This window comes from Sorex araneus, chromosome 4, assembly GCF_027595985.1.
Source record: "Sorex araneus isolate mSorAra2 chromosome 4, mSorAra2.pri, whole genome shotgun sequence".
Classification (NCBI taxonomy): Eukaryota; Metazoa; Chordata; class Mammalia; order Eulipotyphla; family Soricidae; genus Sorex; species Sorex araneus.
Window position 1 is genome coordinate 124,754,599 of NC_073305.1, and position 6,509 is coordinate 124,761,107.

General features: G+C 35.8%; 1 non-coding gene across 1 annotated transcript; it reads right to left on the bottom strand.

The window, feature by feature from the left end:
* Nucleotides 1-1,706: 1,706 nt before the first annotated feature.
* On the bottom strand, nucleotides 1,707-1,812 carry LOC129404582 (U6 spliceosomal RNA). The gene has a single exon (XR_008629973.1). It is a non-coding gene; the product is annotated as a U6 spliceosomal RNA (small nuclear RNA).
* Between the last annotated feature and the right edge of the window lie 4,697 nt (nucleotides 1,813-6,509).

Genomic DNA, 6,509 nt, shown 5'->3' on the forward strand with positions numbered 1-6,509 from the left:
AAAAGTCAGTGATTTTTCAAAACATTTACTTTGGTGCAATCAATAAAATACTGCACAATGTTTTTATTTTTAAATATCATGAAATAAACACAATGACATACTAAACACATTTTGCCAGGTTTATCTCTAGAGCCAACTAATTACTATTTCTATTTGATCTGCACACATTATGCCAAAGTGCAAACTAGGATCTTATGCTAGAAATAATCAGATCAAATTTTATTTTCTTAATCTTTTTTTGCCAATGCCATTTCCCTGATAATAAGTCTTACAATAATCTCCTCCGGACCTGGTGGCATAAAAGGTTCTATATAAGTCCAGTTTTTTAATAATGGAAGAGGTTTATAAAAGGGCAAAAGTTTAATCTGTAGAAAGAGTGAATCTGTGACTCAGTCTGCTGCTTTCACTTTCATTTTTTAATTGATTTAGCCACAGTTTACAAAATTATAAAATTTCAAAGTAATGGTTTGGGATGTTTAGTCCCTAATTTAAAATTGACTTCTGAATAATTTCCTGCATTTGAAAAAAATCTGGTGTGTTCAAAATTAGGAGTTTTCTTGACATCATCATTTTTGTTTTTTGGTGTGTTTCTTTTGGTAGTGGTGCTCTGATAGTGGAGGATGAGTTTCTCAGGGTGATTCTCACCCTATGGGTTAGCAATTCAGTGGTCAGGCTGTGAATGCAGTACTAAGAATTACCTGGGCCACTCTGGCAGTGCTAAGGGTGTCTATAGGTCACACCTTCTGATACTTGGGGGACCTCCAGGTTGCACTCACTGATGTTGGGGAGATTCTGTATCGTGTCAAGGATAGAACAGGGCAGGGATGGAGCGATGGCTACATAAAAGTCCTGTGCCATAATTGTACTATTTCTCTGGTCCCACTTAGAATATTATTAGTTCAATCAGAAATTGTTTTAAGATAATAATGTTTCAATGATTTAAATATAAACTCATGTAAGTTACAAATAAATCAAGACCATAGGTTATTGTGTTATTGTTCTCATTAATCTTCTATTAAAATATTATAATTATAAAGATCAACCAATATATTTACATTAGATAATGTAACACTGGATCATGTATATGCAAGACAAGTATACTACCACAGATATACATCCCTGGTCCACATACGTATTTCTAAATGATTTTTAAAATGCCAGGGCCAGAGCAGTAGTATAGTGGATAAGAGCACTTTCCTTGCATGCAGCTAACCTGGATTCCATCCCTGACACCCATATCATCCCCCGAACACTGCCAGGAGTGACCCCTGATTGGAGAGCCAGGAGTAAGCTGTGAGCACCACCAGCTGTGGCCCCCAGACAAACAAACAAATGCACATGTTGTATACATAACAGTGTGAGGTATAAAACTATAGTCAGTAGATGACTCTAAAAATGTTAATATCATTAAAATTTGAATATTTCATATGGTATGTACACATCATATATTTACATATTATTGCTACACATGAAACAAAAATGCAAAAAATACATAACAGTAGTCATAGTGGTTTAAGCATCATATCCAACAATGACCTATAATCTACTCTAGACATAATACTTGGGGGTCTCTCCTAGTGGTGCCTAGGAACCATGCCTAGGCCTTTAACTTGGGGCTTCTCCATGAAAAGGATATGTTGCAGTCTTTTGATCTATATCTTGGGAAACTCAAATATTGACCAGGCAGTTTAAATTTGTTATTTATGAAATGTGAGAGTATCTTCAAATTTCAAAAATTTAAAACTGCAGGGGCCATGCTAATCTTCTCTGTATCGTTCCAATTTTAGTATATGTGCTGCCAAATGTGATCCCTATAAGGATACCCATAAAATTCTTCAAACAAATTGATCAAACACTCCTGAAATTTCTATGGAACAATAAACGCCCATGAATAGCTAAAACAATTCTTGGGGAAAAGATGATGGGAGGCATCACCCTCCCCAACTTCAAACTTTACTACAAAGCGGTAACAATTAAAACAGCATGGTAATGGAACAAAGGCAGAACTGCTGATCAATGGAACAGGGTGGAATATCCCTACATGCAACCCCAAATATATGATCATCTGATCTTTGGTAAGGGAGCAAGAAATGTGAAGTGGAGCAAGGAAAGCCTCTTCAACAAATGGTGCTGGCATAACTGGACAGCCACATGCAAAAAAAATGGGCTTAGACCTCGACCTAACACCATGCAAAAAAGTCAGATCAAAATGGATTAAAGACCTCAACATCAGACCACAATCCGTAAGGTACATTGAAGACAAGGTTGGAAATACCCTCCACTATATTGAAGCCAAAGGTATCTTCAAAGATGATACGGAACTAAGCAATCAAGTAGAAACAGAAATAAACAAATGTGACTACATTAAACTAAGAAGCTTCTACACTTCAAAAGATACAGTGACCAGAATACAAAGGCAATCTACAGAATGGGAAAGGATATTCACCCAATACCCATCTGATAAGGGGTTGATATCAAGGGTATACAAGACACTGGTTGACCTCTACAGAAAGAAAACATCAAACACGATAAAAAAAAAATGGGGTGAAGAAATGAACAGAAACTTTCTCAAGGAAGAAATACAAATGGCTAAAAGGCACATGAAAAAATGCTCTTCATCATTAATCATCAGGGAGATGCAGATCAAAACAACTATGATATACCACCTCACACCACAGACACTGGCTCACAACCAAAAGAACAAAGCAACCACTGTTGGCATGGATGTGGGGAGAAAGGAACCCTCCTACACTGCTGGTGAGAATGCCAACTGGTTCAGCTCTTTTGGAAAACAATATGGTCGCTTCTCAAAAAATTTGAAATCGAGCTCCCATTTGACCCAGCAATACCACTTTTAGGAATATATCCCAGAGAGGCAAAAAAGTATAGTCAAAATGACATCTGCACCTGTATGTTCATCACAGCACTGTTTACAATAGCTGAATCTAGAAAAAATCCGTATGCCTGAGAACAGATGACTGGTTAAAGAAACTTTAGTACATTTACACAATGGAATACTATACAGCTGTCAGAAAGAATGAAGTTATGAACTTTGCATATAAGTGGATCAACATGGAAAGTATCATGCTAAGTGAAATGAGTCAGAAAGAAAGAGACAGACACAGAAAAATCGCACTCATTTGCGGAATATAAAATAGAAAAGTAGCAATAAATATCAGGAGGCCTGCTCCACAGCTTGAAGCTGACCTCCCATGCTGGGGGAGAGGGCAGCTCAGACAGAGAAGGGAACACCAACAAAAGTGCAGTGGAGGATCCACTCAGGATAGGAGAGGCGGGTTGAAAGCAGACTATAGATTGAACAGGATAGCCACCCAGTATCTCCATTCAAACCATAACACCCAAAAGGAGAGAGAGAACACTAAGGAACTTCCTGTCACAAGGCCAGAGGGGGTGGGGGGTCCAGATAGCACGGCGGGGGAGGGAGGAAGCCTGGGGCCATCGATGGAGGAGAATGGGCACCAGTTGAGGGATGGGTACTCAAGTATTATATGACTGTATCACAGGCATGAAAGTCTGTAACTGCACTCTCATGGTGACATATTAATAAAAAAAATAAAAATTAAAAAATTTTAAAACTGCAATTTCAGATTTTTTGACACATTCAAAGATATTAAAAAGTCATTGAATACATTTGTCAGGCTGTCAGCCTGACTTGATTATTTTTTTTTCTTGTGCTTTCACTCAAATTCCTTTAAAACATATCATAGCTTTGTATTGTGGATATTGTTTTTGAACAAGGTGTCAATAACTTTTTTATATTTGAAAAATTAAACAATTCCAGAATCCTTGAAAAGGAAGATTCTCAAAATTCAGAATCTCATAGAACTGAATTTATGTATGTCACTGGGTCACACATAGCTAAAGACAGACAGTTCCTGATAGAATTAATTTTTTTTCATTGAAGAAATTGAGTGAAATAGAATCTCACTTTTGTTATGTTCCACAACAATAGTATCAGTGCAGAAATTAGCCCCTAAACAGCACTAGTAGGTATAGCCCAAAATTTCTCCTCCCCAAAAAAAGATTTTTTTAGAAACATCCTGAGATCACTTTAATTTTAAAAGTGAGTAATTAAAGTCTTCTTAGACTACTAACAATAAACCTGATATAGATTACTTTAAAGGTCACCTGAAGATCATATTAAAGATATTTTAATAAAGTCTGTGTTGTACATACTGGATAACAAGTAGTCATAATTGAATAATACCTCTGATGTTACTTTAGTGTTAAAAAGAACTTTAAATTTTCCTATTGCTGATGCTGACACATACTTTGTTATTTGTGAAGCCTGACTATTGTAGAAAGAAAGAAAGAGAGAGAGAGAGAAAGAAAGAAAGAAAGAAAGAAAGAAAGAAAGAAAGAAAGAAAGAAAGAAAAGAAAGAAAGAAAGGAAGGAAGGAAGGAAGGAAGGAAGGAAGGAAGAGAAGAAAGAAAGAAAGAAAGAAAGAAAGAAAGAAAGAAAGAAAGAAAGAAAGAAGAAAGAAGAGAGAGAGAAAAGAAAGAAAGAAAAAGGAAGGAAGGAAGGAAGGAAGGAAGAAAAAATGAAAGAAAGAAGAAAGAAAGAAAGAAAGAAAGAAAGAAAGAAAGAAAGAAAGAAAGAAAGAGAGAGAAAAAGAAAGAAAGAAAAAGGAAGGAAGGAAGGAAGGAAGGAAGGAAGGAAGAAAAAATGAAAGAAGAAGAAAGAAAGAAAGAAAGAAAGAAAGAAAGAAAGAAAGAAAGAAAAGAAAGAAAGAAGAAAGAAAGAAAGAAGAAAAGGAAAGAAAGAAAGAGAGAGAAAAGAAAGAAAGAAAAAGGAAGGAAGGAAGGAAGGAAGAAAGAAAGAAAGAAAGAAAGAAAGAAAGAAAGAAAGAAAGAAAGGAAGGAAGGAAGGAAGGAAGGAAGGAAGGAAGAAAGAAAGAAAGAAAGAAAGAAAGAGAGAGAAAGAGAGAAAGAAAGAAAGAAAGAGAGAGAAAGAGAGAAAGAAATAAAAGGAAGGAAGGAAGAAAGAAAGAAAGAAAGAAAGAAAGAAAAGAAAGAAAGAAAGAAAGAAAGAAGAAAGGAAGGAAGGAAGGAAGGAAGGAAGGAAGGAAGGAAGAAAGAAAGAAAGAAAGAAAGAAAGAAAGAAAGAAAGAAAGAAAGAAAGAAAGGATGGAAGGAAGGAAGAAGAAGGAAGGAAGGAAGGAAGGAAGAAGAGAAGAAAGAAGAAAAGAAAGAAAGAAAAGAAAGAAAGAAAGAAAGGAAAGAAAAGAAAGAAAGAAAGAAAGAAAGAGAGAAAGAGAGAAAGAAAGAAAAGGAAGGAAGAAAGAAAGAAAGAAAGAAGAAGAAAGAAGAAAGAAAGGAAAGAAAGAAAGAAAAGAAAGAAAGAAAGAAAGAAAGAAAGAAAGAAAGAGAGAAAGAGAGAAAGAGAGAAAGAAGAAGAAAGAAAGAAAGAGATAAGAAAGAAAGAAAGAAAGAAAGAAAGAAAGAAAGGAAAGAAAAGAAAGAAGGAAAGAAGGAGGGAGGAAAGTTATTAAATCATAATGTAAGTTAAGACAAGAAAAAAATCTAGAACTTAAGCCATATAAAAACATAAATCCACCACATTCTACTTGTACTTCTGGATTATTTTTACATTTCTATGATTTCATTATACTTAATTTCAAAACAAGGGTGGGTGTTTTGAAAAACTTAATTTTGTATTAATAGAGGAAAGAAGTAAAGACTTTTTAAAATAATTTAAAAACTGGGCTAGTACAAGATCAGATGCTTGCCTTGTAAATTTAATCTCAGCCAATGTAGATTTAATCTCGGCACCTTATAAGGTAACCACCATTCACTGATGTGATTCCTGAGCACAAAGTCAGGAGTAAGCCCTGGGCACAGTCATGTGTGGCCCTGAAACCAATCAATCAATCAATCAATCAATAGAAATTTTAATACTAACTACAATTTTGATTTCTACTTTTTAATCAAAAATTATGAAGAGTACTGCCATTATAGGATATTAAAATATTCAAAAATCACTCAAAAATCATTCATTTACCTACAGTACTTTATCACTTATATCACTTGTCATCCTGTTGATCTTCGATTTGCTCAAGCAGGCGCCAGTAACGTCTCCATTTCTCCTTGTCGCGTACAAGTGTAGCCCATTGATATCTGCTGGCTCCCGGAACAGGAAGAGCTTCAAATCGTCCATTCAGGATTTTGACGAAGAAGTCTGACCATCTCGTTGGTGAGCAGTCACTCGGCCTATTAATGTCCAGTGGAATCCTGTCGGTAACAGCTCTAGTCCAGCAGTCATCTCTGAATTGCATTACATGTCAGGCCCATCTGATTTTCGATGCCTTGGCAAACAAGATAGCATCCCTGATTCTTGACTGTTGATGAAGATCAGAACTCGGGATTCCTTCTCTCACTTGAGTGAAACTTGATACTCCTAGCATAGCTCTTTCAATTCCTCTTTGGGATACCCAAATAGTGTTCTCATCTTGTTTTCACAGGGACCAGGTCTCTGAGGCATATGTTAG